The sequence below is a fragment of the Ixodes scapularis genome, unplaced genomic scaffold (assembly GCF_016920785.2).
Source record: "Ixodes scapularis isolate PalLabHiFi unplaced genomic scaffold, ASM1692078v2 PGA_scaffold5__190_contigs__length_132052651, whole genome shotgun sequence".
NCBI classification, from domain to species: Eukaryota; Metazoa; Arthropoda; class Arachnida; order Ixodida; family Ixodidae; genus Ixodes; species Ixodes scapularis.
This window is the reverse complement of record NW_024609880.1, coordinates 53,905,805-53,907,149: the sequence shown is the minus strand read 5'-3', so window position 1 is coordinate 53,907,149 and position 1,345 is coordinate 53,905,805.

Genomic DNA, 1,345 nt, shown 5'->3' with positions numbered 1-1,345 from the left:
ACTGTGGCGTGGGAGCCAGTTTTTCGCGCAGTGCAGCTGTTCCTTTATTTTTATTGTTTTCGCCTGGCAGCAGTTGCTACACTGCGAAGTTTGAAATGCTTGGATGATAGCTGCTCCGGTTTCTATTTCCGTGCTCGCTCGATTGGTTGATCCAGAGCCTTTTATACTGGGTTGATCACCTACAGAAGTGGAAATATTTCTACTGTATTTTTTTTTTTTTTCAGGTTATTGATACACTGAGTGAGAAGTTGTTTGATGATGGGCGAGAGATGTGAACTAATTGTGCAGTCCAAAAATTGGATATATGTAAAATTCTTTAACCCAGTCCCTGCTGCTTTGCGCCGTAGTGCCTTTGGGCTTGCTCGCTCCAATTTTGGGTCACATTACCCGTGCACAAACTAACAAACGTACGAAAAAAAAAGAAATTTGTGAAAAGAAAGCAGGAATATCTGATGAGGAAATTCATTTGCCTTCACAATTTACAAGCATTGCTTTTTCATGCAAAAATAATAACCGTTCGAGAGTTATTTCTGTTCCTCGCTTTCATCTCCTTTAGTGAGAGGTCAAGTACCCAGTGCGTCGTCTTTGTTTGTCTTGAGCCTTTCAGCTAGCAGACTGCTAGAAGAAAAGCAGTATTGATACGACAACCAATAACCTAAAAATAGACGTCAAACTGTCTATCAATCAGGGATTGTTTTACGTATTCCGAATTAATTCCACAAGACCTTTCATATGTGTACACTCAAAAGCGCTACAGAGCCCCGTCATCTGCAGTTTAAAAGCGCGCAGAAAAGTGAGCGCGAGTTCATCAAGTGACCAGCGCCATAAGCGCGCCCAGAGAGTGACGACGCGCGACCGAACGCAGAGCCGTCAAAAGCAAGCGAAACACGGCGGCGCGCCGCAAGAACCGTCACGACAGGGCTGCGACAACATGCCGGCGTCGCTAGTGCGACCGTGCGCCCGTTTCACCGCGTAGCGCAAAGGCACACAACCGTCACGAGCGCACTGCGCCGCTCGTAGCGCCATCTTTACTCTGACAGAGCAACTCAAAGAGGTGTCCGCGTCCTTGGTGCCGCCCGTCTGCCCTCTCTTCCCCACTCCACGCGACAGCGCGCTCGTAGCGCCATCTGTACTCCGACAAAGCAACTGAAATAGGAGCCCGCAGCCTCCGTGCCTGCTTCCCGGCGCGCGCCCCTCCGCGCACCTCGCCATTGGCGCTCCGCAATAGCCCCTCCCCCTCCCCTCTCCCAGGCTCCTCCCCTCTTCTTAGGCCACGCCAGCGGCAGACCAGCGACATCTTTACCGAGTCGCCGGACCGCACTCTAAACGGTGTCTAGATTCAACG